We start from the raw sequence: 13,113 nt of genomic DNA on the forward strand, positions 1-13,113 counted from the left end.
TATAAGTACTAATATATCATTTACACCTCTATCTCAAAATATATGTTCTTTGACCATTGTCTTTTCCATTGTCTTTGTTATATCTATAAACGTTTTTTATCAATATTCTTTTATTAGGCTTAAGATAACAATCTAATATTTCAATATCTAATTTTCTATTTCATCTAATTTCATATCCAAATCATCCGAACAAAATAAAAGATCAATTTTCATCTTATAAAACAAATAGATTATCTTTTCTCACATGATTCAAAAGACTTTTGAAATAGATTCTTTGTAGTATTTCATGAATTAAAAAATTATGATTTAGAAAAAATGTCTCAATTAATTAAAATTTTCTTTTGGAAAGTTCTTTTTTTCTTTTAGCTCTTACTTTTTTTACTTTGCAACCAGTGTCGATAATAAAAGCATAAGATACTATTTTATTTATTAGTTGTTTCTTATCTTTCACTTTTGCATTGGGGTTTATCCATCCACATGTTTAACACTTTGATTTGTTTAATATTTTAGTTTATTAGGTGATCAAGATTCATATTAATATTTACTTTAGAGTATCCTCAGCTTTTCACCATAGGTAATACTTCATTTTTCTTGTTTTTATTTAAACTATACACTTTTTAATCAAAATATTTTTGGTCAAATTATACAATAAATCTTTGTACTTTAATCAAATGATGAAATTAGTTCCTCTATTTTAATGTATTCAAATCAAATATCTATATTTTAATAAATTATCAAATTTAATTAAATTGTTAACAGTTTAAACTTATTTGTTAAAAGTAATGATATGACATTTTGATTTTTTTGATGTAACATTTTTGTTTACATAGTCGTTAACTAACAAAGTTAACATGTTAAGTCCATACAATAAAAAATCATCACATGGTAAAATTTTTGTTATGTTAGCATTTTTCATATTAACTTTTCTCAAATGATATGACTTATCATTGTATTTTGATTAAATGATAAAATTAGTTATTCCACCTTAATATGTATTCAAATTTGATATTTATATATCAATTTATTATCGAATTTAAGATTTGACTCCAAAATATATAAAATAAAATTAAATTACTTAGTTTCATTTTTATTTTATGCAATTGTTTGAAAAGAATAAAAGTTCTTTATTTGGTGAAAAAAATAAAAAATAAAATAAAATAATTATTTTTTATTAAATTTAATAATTTATATATTTTTATCATATTTATTTTATATCAAATATATATAATATAAAAATTTTGTGTTAAATTTATGTCTACATGCTAATTACGAAATATATATATATATTTTTATTTTTATCAATTCTATATACTAGTTTTACTAAAATTTTAAACTACGTTTTTTTTAATAATTTTGATGTTTTATTTAAAATTATCATATATAATTTTTAATTTTTATTCGGATGAAGTGTGCACGTGACTTTGTCACGCTATCAACTTCAGCTCTCACGTGCCCCAGAATTCTCAATTCTCCGCGAAGGCTCCAAACTTTCACGCATCTGAGAGAAAACAGCCGAAAACCCAATTTGACGCCATAATCGAAATCAAATCCCTAAAGACAAAACAAATTCGATATTTAATTGAAAATTCATAATAACAGATTCTGATTTCCATTTATTGTTTGAAATTCTGAAAATTTTGGAAAGAGATGACGGAGGACGGTGGCACTAGGGTTTCTTCCGACGGCCGGACTGTAACAAACGATGCTTTACTGACAAGATAAAGGTATCCACTTTCTTTTTTCTCCTAAATTTCAACCGTAATGGCTCCATGATTATTGTACTTAATTTCTACATTTTAAAAGTTTCTTTTTTGTTTTTGGAATTGATCAAAAGAATCTATTGAACTTGATAGTGATTCAATTGATATATTAAAGGCAAATTAAATCATATCAAAAGATGAAAATGATATCATTTCCCGGTAAATATATTGAAGTATTTAAATTTTCTGCTTAATTGAGCTATAAGTTTAATGATAACTACAAAGGTGAAAATGGGAAGAAAACTTAAATTGGAGCGAGTTATTGTCTCGTGGCTAGCACGTATATGGTCACCTGCCAGGCCTTGATAAAGATTATATCAAAATTATCAACACTAGGTTGTTGCTGTTGTATGAAACAGGTTTGTGGGCATGATTATCATTTCTATGGGCGCGGGGAAGTGTTTCTTTTTACTCTGATTTTGAAAATGTGTTTGGTTTCATTTATGACATAAAATTTTAGTGGACTGATTTTGATTTTGAAAATGTGTATCATTGAACCTTTAGTAATTTGACTACACCCATTATTACAATTTGCATAACTCCCACAAATACTTGTTTGCAAAAAATGTATGGAATTTCTCTATGCAGTTGTTTGATTATTATATAGCAGATTATTGCTATGCTTGGTATTTGTAATTTTAATAGTTGGGATATTATGCAGGAAAAAGAGAAAGTGGGATCAGCCTGCAGAGGCATTGGTTTCGGCTGGATTTTCTGTCCCATTTAGCAACTTGGGAACTCTTGCTGGCATGCCACTTCCTGGTGTAGCTCCAGTCCCAGGCACCTTTTTGTCAAATCCACTTGCTGTTAGTGCTATAGCTGTTACCACAGTCTTTCAACAGCATGCTGCTTCAGTGGTATCAAAACAAAATCAAGTATGAAAACTTAGATGATGACTTTTGCACAAAGTAAAATCATTGTTGCCTGAAATTTACTTGAGGAATAAGGATGATTATAGGAATAGTTTCTCTGTTACCCTTCTGTTACCCTTCTCTGTATTTTGTGGATCCGTCTTAAAAAATATCATTTGCAAATATATATCTTTAGGTGTGTTTTGTTCTTTGATATGTATGTTTTATTGCTAAGAACATCAGTACTTGAAATGATATTTTGTACATTGGTAAGTCCGTGTAGTCAAATGTACGCAATTTGCAATAGCATTTGAGCAGGTTGGTGAGAGGGGTAATGATAATGGACTTTACTTCACTGCTTAACCAAAATAGGACTATTTTTGGATTTAGTCTAAAATGTATGGACCAAATATGGTAGTGTAAGGATGTGTATTGGATTTTTCTTCCCTTTTTTCTTAATTGCTGTTAGTATATTTTTTATGGATATTTCAGCCTGGATGGTTTCATATTTGGAATGCTTCTCTGATCAAAATGACTCTGGGCCTTTGTATTTGGTCATAGGCTATCCCAAGCTTTATATGCAGGGAATTTACATTTTTGCTTTTCGACAATTTTTTTGTACGTAAATATGCTAAACTGTTTTTTAGTTGTGTATTTTCAAATTTGTTAATTGTAAAATTTAATTGTGCATTTTGTTTGTTACTTTGTTTAGCCTAAGATCCAGGACGAGTTAGTGATTGCTCATGAAATTGTAATAAATGATGCAGAATCTTCTGTTCGATGCAAGCTCATAAAATGCCAGACACATGAAGAGGTAAATCTGTTTTTCTTTGCTTAGCAAGATGGAAAAAGTGGTTTCTTGTTGTTAAAATAGGGGGAATAATTCTTTTGTTTATTAAATGTTGATAAGTAAACTTATTATCTTTTAGATTCAAAGGTGCACTGGTGCTGTGGTGATAACGAGGTTAGTTTCTTAAATGTATTTTTAGAAGCTTTTGAACTATAATTATCCTTCTTTGTTCTTTTTAATGCTTTGACATAATTGGTGTGCAGGGGCAAGTATCACCCACCTAATGCTCCTCCTGATGGTGAAAAGCCTCTCTATCTGCACATCTCTGCTGGTGCTCATGTAAGTGTAATCTGTTCATCCTTATAGAGCATTAGTGGGTCCTTATAGTGAAAATTTTTGAAATTTCATTCTGTTTGTACGAAAATTTTAGCGTATATGGTTTCTTCTCATCTGAGCTTTTGGTTGACACTAAAAATAACAGTTAAAAACTAAGTAGTTGGTCTATTTAAAGAAAAAGATTTATAAAGCTTGTTTAATTACCACTGCAGCTAAAAGAGACAGTGGAGCGGATTTTAACTGTAGATTGTGCGGCTGCAATGGTTGAGGAAATATTGAAAGATGGTCAGAGCTCACGGGCAGGTTCTACCCCATTTATGGCGGCTATGAGCAATGGTGTGAAGGTGTGCTTGCACTGCAACCCCTATTATTGAGCTATGAGATTGAGATAATTAATTATGAGTAAATCTTTAGCACATAGCACATGCGTATATTTGGGCTATGAATGAATCTGGTTTCTCAAGCACTTAGCACATGCGTATATTTGGGCTTCAATGCTGACCCATCAGTGCATATTGCCGCTCGTATTCGTGGACCCAATGTGAGATTTTCATTTACTTATTTTGAGTTTTGCACTTCCACTAATCCTTTAAAGGATAGTATGTTAGTCTCAATCCATATATTGTCTTGATGTTTTGTTATGCCTTGTTAATAATGCTGTTTTATTTCTATCTCTTCTTATAATTAGCTGTGAGCTATAGCTGTTCGTTATTCTATCATTAGATTGTATAATTAGATGGACCATCTTGCATAATTAAATGAAAAATTAGCTCTCATGTCAAAGGATATGGACTATGTTCTGTCCTCCCCTAAACAGCCCCTTTGTCTCAATCCTCTTACTAATGTGCTTGTATCTGGTATTTCTTGAATGTCTTTTACCCATTTACTTGTTTGAGTATTCTCTCTAATCAGTTTACTTAATGCTTGTGTTGCATTTGTTAAAGATGAGAGATTCTAATGTTTGGAGCTTTGTCTGACATCTCCATACAATTGGGAGAGCATTTTTTGTGTTGCTGGTGGTTCGGTTTTGAACTTACAGGACCAGTATATAAATCACATTATGAATGAAACAGGAGTAACTGTCATACTACGAGGATGTGGTTCCGGAAACTTTGAGAGCGTGCAGGCTGAAGGTACTTTTGTGTTGCATAATGCAACCTCTTTTTTCTTTTCCTATTTCCGTATGATTTTGGGTAAACCTAAGGATTTTTGCTGTTATTTTAGATTTTTTTTTTTACATAGTATAGTTTATCTGGCCTTATCCTGGTTGCAGAAGCATAACAGCCTCTGCACTTATTCTTATCCAGTAATAATCCTAAAAGTCTTGATGATGCCAAGTGTTTGGTTGAGAATCTCCTTGACACTATCAGTGTAGAGTTTGGTGCATCCAGGTAATCGGGTTTCTATTCTGTTGATGGGTGGTGACTGTAATTTTCTAATCTCATTGTAATTCCAAGTCTGGTTTTTTGTCATTTAGAGTGGAGTAACGTGTTTCTTTCCACCCATTTTAGGACTTCATCAAGTAAGGTTTATGGTGCAGTTCCACCTCCAACGCATTTGTTGACTGGAATTCAAAGTTCTGCAAGTGAGCAAAATGTGCATGCTAGTTCAGCTTCTGGTTTGACATCAATACCAGTCACTCCAGCTCCTGTTACAGTCCCTGGGGTCACTGCTGGCTATTTGCAGGGGATGGTTGGGGGGATGCCTAACTCTGGGCCTACCCACGCAAATTCAGTTGGTTACCCACAGCCTTTGGTGACTAGAGGGACAAGCTATATTGGATATGGTGGGATATACCCCCAAGCCACACCATTGCAACAGGTAGCTTTAGCTCTTAGACAATCATCTTCAATCTCCTCTACTGTTGTACCTGCAACACCTGTAGCAAGCACAGTTGTTCCTACAACCTCAGCTACCAGCACAGTATCCAAATCAAGTGTTGGCTCTACTTTACATTCTGAGAAGGAGCAACGGCCTCCACAAAAATGGAAGTTCCAGGAGTTACCAGCTGGTTCAAAGGGCCCTGCAAGATCCAACCAGGTATCGGTGCATTATCCTGCTAGTTTCCCTTCAAGCGAAGCTATGAGGTATAAGACTTTATATTAGGCTAAAGGGTCAAAGAAGCCCTTGAACAAAAATTCAACCTATCATTTTCATCAATTCAGCCCTTTTTAGAAGAAAATTGGTTGACCGTCAACACCCATTTTCATCTACTAGAATGCTCAATTGGGGTGGAAATAGATGTTTAAGTGTTTAACTTATCTAAAATGGAAAATTTAGGGCTTGATTGATTGTAATAAAATGTTGGGACTTGAATGATTACTTAATTTTTGTTCAAGATCTTTTTTGACCCTTTTGCCTTTATATTATTTGCATGCAATAATGGCCAACAGTAGTAAATGGAATTAAAGACAGACAAAGTCCTTACTCCAATCTGGCTTTTTGGTTCAACATAGTGGACCAATTCTGGTTCATGGCAGTGTGGTCTAACATTCATTTAGAAATCCTGGGCCAAAAAGCATTACCTCTCTCAATTTCTCTCAGTGATTTTTGGGAAGGGGGTGGGACTCTAGAATTTGGGCTTGTCTACTAAGAAAAATTATGTTTATTTAGTGCTGACTGATTCCTCAAAAGTAAATATTGACTATAAATATTTTAGAGCCATTTGTGATGAGGGTAGAATTGAAGATAGCTATCCATGGGAGCTTTTTGGTGAATTGTACTTAATAAGAGTTCCTTGAAGACATTCTGGCCTATGCTAGAGTGCCTATCTCTACTTGATAAATGTTGTTAATGCAATTAGAATGGTGATATCTAAGTTTATACTTGCTTTGATTAATTTTCACAGTTAGAGCCACTTTTATCTTATTATGGTGAATGGTATTTTACTTAACTTTATACTTCAGTTAAAGAAATATGTTATTTACTAGCAATGGATGGAACCATTTTATTTGGACAAGTAGAAGTATATTTATGAATGGAGGCATTTCCAAGTAATTTAGTTAGAATGGCCATGTTAGAGTCCATGTGGTAGAAATTGAATAATGATTGCTGCTATAGTTAATGTAATGGGGAATGTAAAGGATAGTAATTCCGTCTTTTATCTAATGTAATTCTTCAACTTCACTTTTAACTCTCTCAATCCTGCGTGTTAGTTCCCAAGTCAATCAGGATTTCTTTGTCTGCGTGTGGCCATGCATGATATTATGATTGCAATTCTCTATTCTGTTGACTCATTTTGGTACATGAGCCCTAATATGTTTATGGATCCACCACCCTTATCTCCCTTCCTCCTGTTTCACCCCCCTGAATAGGAAAAAAAACCTTACTCATAGAAAAATGGGAAATCTTTGCTAGTTAATGTGATTAGATGTAATTCTTTGCATTGATGCTATTGGATTTATGATTATATTTTTCTGCTTACTTTCTCTGCTTATCATTCCAGGTATTTTCTCTGACCTTCTAAGAAGCTAATAGGCTGATACCGGACCTCTGTTAGGGCCATTGGTTTGTATGTTTCACAGGATTTTCAGTTTCAAAGGAGCAATTTGATGAGTCCTTCTTCAAAACCATGATCAGGGACCATTTCAAGATTTTTTACACATTGATTAGGTGTATAGCTTTTTAACATGAATTTCGCATTTCTAGTGCGGTGTCTTCCATGGTTTTGCATTCTAGAATGTGCAGCAGAAGTTTCATTTAAAGGCTCTTTGGTGTCGACATGGTTTAGCATTTTGTTTAGGATCACTTTAAAGCTAAGGTTCCAACTGAAAATGCATGAAATAGATTACAAGAAGTACATAAGCCAACTATCAACAAGAATTGCATAGCCTCTTTCTGACAACAAATTTTCAGCCACCGCAACAGTTATTAGTTGAGAGTGACACTGTACTTGATATTCTGGCATATTTTCTTGCATCTTGCCCACAAGTTACCTTAGTTCTTGATTTGAAAATATCAGGCTCAATTTTTGGCTTATATCGATGTTATTGAAGACACCAAGGTGAAATTAACTAACTAAATCATGCCCTTACAATAAAATTCCATGTCATTTTTTTTCTCACATATGACCTTTATAAAGATTCTGTTGTACCTTCGAAATTTTAACAATTTTTTTCCAGATGTTTCCCATTAACTGTTATCTTACTCTTATTGAGAAATTAGGCTTGGATTATTTCTGTCTAACTCATTTCAGGAATCCCAATCTTTAAATCCAAGCAAGCCTTTGGAAGATTTAAGGGTGAAAAATGTATCAACTATGCCTGCTCCAAAGAAGTTGGTTCATCCGTCATCTAATGGAATGCCAGCACCACCTCCAAGAACCATGCTGCCTCCACCACCTCGACGTAAGTTCACTTCATCAACATCATCATGACAAGAACAAAGTTACTAGTAAAGCTAAAATTGATGCTGTCCCTGGTGGGAATGGATCCCTAAACTGTCTATTTTAAAAGTTTCTGGTGCTAAATTCGCTTCCCTATCATGAATGATCCTGTGATATTGACTAAAATCCAGTAGCTGATTTCTTCCAATAGAATGTATAACTTTATATTACTTATCTAAATTGATTGGTTGTTTCAGACACCTTGGTCCAGTTAATGGCATATGGGGATGAAGATGATGATTCTGAGGAAAGCAGTGATGAATCCTTAAATAGAAACTCCGATGCAGATGCAATTCGAAAACCATTCTGGGCTTTGTGACTCATCAATTGCTTAAGCTGCTGAATATTAGGCAAATAAGCAGGAATTGCTCTTTTCAGAGGCTGAATTAGGCAATACTATGGATGCTGTTAAGTGCATATCAAGTCTGTGGTTTATTTGTTTCTGTTAAGATTGCGGCTTGTCGAGTCCTTCTCGAGCATCAACAAGGTGAAGTAACTCCAAATTATTGCAGTGAGACTACTCATCTCTGCAGCGTTTAAAGTTCTGATTCTGATAGAACTGTGTTTTATTGTATATTGGATGCAATTTGCTACAAGTGTCTCGGTGAAATCTGCAAATCTTTAGGTAGTTGCATTCTTCTGGAAGATTAACTACTCTCAGGCTGTCAGTGGAAATAGCTTAACCCTATAAATTCTTTTCAGTGGCCAGGATACTAATGAATACTAACATTTTAATGTGTCAAAAAATATACCAATTTTCCTTGTTTAAATTTTAGTTTTTTTAATTATAAACTTTTATTGTTTAAGCTTTCATTTTCTTTCTACTTTTCAACCAAAAAAAAATGGATTTAATCTTAGATAAACTATTGAAAATCAACCTAATTTCAATGACAATTAAAAAAAACATATTGAAATGTCTCAGAGCTGTTGGCTCGTGTATCAAGAATTTTTTTCGCAATGAGTTGCTGTAATCTAAGAGTAAGTTTTTCGACTGAAATATAAGGATTTAGGGCCATAAAGGAGGTCAAAAGAATATAGGGGGATTTGTTGTTTTTCCTTTTTGGAGGAACAAGGCTGTGGGAAAAAGTGGGTAAATTTCAGATTTGAAGGAGAAGTCTGAAGGAGAAGATATTATATCTCAAAGTCTAAATGTTGAAAGGAGAAGTGAAAATGGATGGAAGAGAAGACCCACTATGTTACCACAAGAGCAATCTAATTGCTTCAATCAAATGGTTCAATGCTCCTGCCCGTATATGCTGTGCCTTTGGCCTAAGTCAAATTCTAAATGCCTACGTTTGTGAATACCAAAAATTAGGATACACTGTCTTGAAAATTCAACCAACCACTGGTTGCTATGAAAAAATTGAAAGTTGAGAAAGTCAAGTCTCTTTTAGATGTCAGGTTCTTTTAAGGTGGACAGGTAACAGATGCGAGGTCTTTCTTGTTAATATCACTTGCCTCAAGTGACTGTGATGGGCTAACTAGAAACTTTAATGATATAAATATATGACACTATTCAATGTTTGATCCCCAATTTGGCTTGGAATTCTAGTTGCCATCCTTATCCTATGCCATGAATTTCCTGACAGATATGAGACCCCTCCAAGTTGAATTCAATTTCTAAATTTGGTTGAACGACCTTCATTTTGAGCCAATACCAAGACTTTCCATTGTGCCATCAGGAAAGTATTGCAGCAACTGACAAATATGGACCTGATCACCGCCCATCTTAATGAGTTTTAGCAGTTTCATTGCGGATCTGATAATCTTTGATGTACATCATACTTATTACACTTATAGTTACAGCAAAGCAGTATGGCAATGGAGTTGTACCAGTGAATCCAATCGAGTTTTATCAATACAAGAATGAGATTACAAACAGGGAAATCATTTTGGAAGCTAACTGAGAAAGAGAGAGACACTTTTAACAGGTTGGCATTGCCTTAATTCACCTGTTTATTGATCAAACTAAAAAGCTAAAATTACAACAGAAGCCTTTCATCAGTAAAAGATACCTACTTTGCTATCATAGTTTCACCTCCTATGGGGATTATGCATTGATTTTTGGGATCCCTCAAAGAGGTCCAACAAGTAATCCTGCAGATCTTCAGCATTGTACTTGATGTGTTTCTCACTAATGTGGTACAATTGTCTTCCAACAAATGTACGATAAGCCTGGATTACTTTCAGGGATGTTGAAATCCGTAAATCTTCTCGAAGCTGAACGTCTGGGATAACCCATGCAGTCTGTGTTTTATAAACCTCTTCGAAAGCAACATAAAAGCTACGCAATCTCTCCTTCAGAAGTGTCTTTGAAATAGAATTGGAACTGGAATTGCCCTCGTCCTTTAATAAAGACAGAATTGAACTCCAAGTAGCTCTCTCACAGTCCATTGCATGCTGTTGAAATTTCCAATTGTGCTTTCGAATCCACTTATCTCCAAATATAAGCCTGAGTTCTGAATTTTTGACCTTTTGAGTCACGTAATGTATATTGTTCATCAAAAACAAGTGTTGCAAGGAAGCATCCCTGTATAATTTGGATTTCTCATAGAGGTTTGCTTCTAGAATAGAAGTGAGTGATTGGAGGTAGAGTGCCATTGGAGAAAAACAGCCCGAGAAATCTCTACCAAAGCTTTCCTCCTCTTTAGCTGGAATCATGTCAGGGATAGCAGCCAATCCATCTTGATTCTTGAGGAGTAAATTTAGGGTATCCCTATAGTCTGCAAGAAGCCGCATGTAATTCATGACATATCTGGTCAGATGGTGAATTGCCCCTCCTGCAAAAGGGCTTGTTGATGTGTTTGACGCAATGGCATTCTCAAATTCAAGAAATGTTGCTCTTACAGAATCAGCTAATCTCTTCAAAACCTCATGATACTCAAGTCTAACAGAAGAACCAGCCTCACTCAAAAACAATGCATCAATGTCAGGAAGAAGATCCGCAAGCACCTCATACATGTCTAGAATTCGAACTAGCCTTTCTGGTTGATGAGAGCCAATTGAGATGGCCTCAGCAAAGTTCAGAAGCTGCAGCATTGAAGCCTTTGCCGCCTCAACAAAACATACAAAATTGGCTGATCCAAGCTCTGCAAAAATCTGGTCGCAGAGCCACTTCTCGCTGGCAAGATAGGGCCGCACAAAGACCTTCATAGCTCTAACCCATCTCTTGATTTTGGAATTCAAGGCACCCCACTCCATCTTGAGCACGTCTTCAATGCTCAATTTCTCCATTTCAAGATTGACGAGGCACTCATCCAATGCATCCTTTCGAACAACGACGTAGGCCTGGCAACACTCGTGTTCATAATTTGACATGAACATCAAATTGGCAATGCATTTGAGATCAGGAATCACAGCTGGATGAACCAAATCAATGATATAATCCTCTGCGGTTCTGCTGATGCTATCTCTGTGGGTTGATTCCTCAAAAGAGTCATCTCCAAAAGAAACTATTGAGCCCACATCGACAGCATCATCCTCACTCGATCGAAATGACATGTGCTCGGGCTCAATGGGTTGCCTATGCTGAACAAGCACGTGTTTAAACTCTGCCTCCAACCTTTGCATTGCCATCTGAAGAGCATCATGAGCCCTACGCAACAGCTCTTTCTCTTCTTCACTATTCAAACACTGATTCTCTAATCTCTCAGTCAACTTTCGAGCTTCATCTACAGCTTTCAGATATTCAACAGCTTCATCCGGACCTGAGTCCCAAATCATAGACTCATCTGCCTCCCAACTCATAATCTTCTCCTGAACAGCACTCAACTGCTCTTCAATCCCACTTTTCCCACCCTCAACCATGTTATCCTCAATTGTAGCCATACTAGACAATTGGCTACCAAGATCGGCCAAAATTTTCTTCACATCTTCTGTAAGGTTAGTATTGGATCCCAATGCTCTCACTATATGTTTTGCCGCAGCAATTAAATTTTCCTCTCCTTCTAATTGCGGAGCCACAGATTCATAGCCCTCCATGGCCATAACCAAAACCACAACAGCTCAAAAAGAAGCTCAACTAAAAGTTCTTTCTCCAAATCAAACTCTCTCTATACAGATACAAAGAATTGAATCCCCAAACTGCTTAAACTAACTAGATCAGAAGTTCAAGCTATTGAATCAATATATTGATAAGAATGGAAACTTTAAACAACATCCAAACAAAGGAAAGGACATAAAAATCACAAGAAACAACAAAACAGATCAAACTTGATCTAAGAAACAAGACAAAAACAAGCAAAAATCTAAACTACCCACTCTTTCTAAAGACTCGATCTTTTGAAACAAGGCACCAGAGGATGGAAATGCTCCAACTCACAATAAGACATAAGACCATATATATATATCCATCAACTAACTTCAAAAACAAAGAAGCTGAAGATATGTAAGAAAACTATCAAAAAAAGAAAACTTTTTGCAGCATGACAAGTCAAAAGAGAAGAAGTCTTTTTGACTGTTATTAAAGTACAAAGGAAGAAAAGAATAAAAAAAAATCTAAACTACCCTTGAAATTTGCAGCAGATTCATTTGCATGACTTTTAGAAAATATTTTTTAAGAAATATTTATATTTCAAAAAAAAAAATTTTTTTGTTATTTGGATGAATTAATGAATAATATTTTTTTGTTATTTGAAAAATCTATATTCTTTTAAAATAATATTAATATAATTATTAAAATATTAAAAATTATTTATTGTTGAAATATATTAAAATTATTTATTATTCAAATTATTAATATTAAAATATTATATTAATATAAAAATACTTTAAATAAAACTATTTATTTTTATATTAATATTTTAAAATATTTAAAATAGTATTACTATTCTTAAAATATTATTTTTATTAATATTCAAATAGTAATATTTATTATTAAGATATTTATACTATTAAAATAGTTATATTTTATATTGAAAATATCTATTATTAAATCATAACAAAAATATTTTGTATTTATATTTATTATTAAACTAATAATATAAATAACTT

The 13,113-nt window shown here is 33.9% G+C and overlaps 2 pseudogenes across 2 annotated transcripts; one reads left to right on the forward strand and one right to left on the reverse strand.

Moving 5' to 3' along the window:
- The first annotated feature begins 1,451 nt into the window (after positions 1-1,451).
- On the forward strand, positions 1,452-8,891 carry LOC111299662 (protein RIK-like; annotated as a pseudogene). Its single transcript, XR_016329901.1, has 12 exons — positions 1,452-1,724; positions 2,422-2,635; positions 3,324-3,425; positions 3,541-3,575; positions 3,665-3,740; positions 3,950-4,085; positions 4,202-4,278; positions 4,777-4,870; positions 5,011-5,128; positions 5,249-5,777; positions 7,933-8,156; positions 8,319-8,891. The product of XR_016329901.1 is annotated as a protein RIK-like (transcript).
- A 1,057-nt stretch (positions 8,892-9,948) lies between these two features.
- On the reverse strand, positions 9,949-12,641 carry LOC111299661 (exocyst complex component EXO70E2 pseudogene; annotated as a pseudogene). The gene has a single exon (XR_016329900.1). The product of XR_016329900.1 is annotated as an exocyst complex component EXO70E2 pseudogene (transcript).
- Between the last annotated feature and the right edge of the window lie 472 nt (positions 12,642-13,113).

The sequence above is a fragment of the Durio zibethinus genome, chromosome 18 (assembly GCF_047325235.1).
Source record: "Durio zibethinus cultivar Kanyao isolate XHJ-2024 chromosome 18, ASM4732523v1, whole genome shotgun sequence".
In the NCBI taxonomy this organism is placed as follows: domain Eukaryota; kingdom Viridiplantae; phylum Streptophyta; class Magnoliopsida; order Malvales; family Malvaceae; genus Durio; species Durio zibethinus.